Source organism: Penaeus monodon, chromosome 23, assembly GCF_015228065.2.
Source record: "Penaeus monodon isolate SGIC_2016 chromosome 23, NSTDA_Pmon_1, whole genome shotgun sequence".
NCBI classification, from domain to species: Eukaryota; Metazoa; Arthropoda; class Malacostraca; order Decapoda; family Penaeidae; genus Penaeus; species Penaeus monodon.
In genome coordinates this window covers 30736740-30736996 of record NC_051408.1, presented here as the reverse complement: position 1 = coordinate 30736996, position 257 = coordinate 30736740, and positions in this window count along the sequence as shown.

Sequence of the window (257 nt, the reverse complement as noted above, 5' to 3'; positions counted from 1 at the left end):
CGGCGAGATACAAATAAGCAAATACCAAAAAACAAGATGATAAAAGCCAAAGACGCAGAGATAAGCTACTTCAACGACGCGCCGTGGCCCCGTTGCAAAGTCAAAGACTCGGGGAAAACCTGCGTGCAAGGACCGCTCGCCCGAACTGCGTGCATTTCATCGAATTCGCTCGGATCAGAGTGAGCTCGGGTGAATGAGGACAATAAACTGCTTGAAGTGTTCATCAGTACAAATACGCACACATATATAAACACATA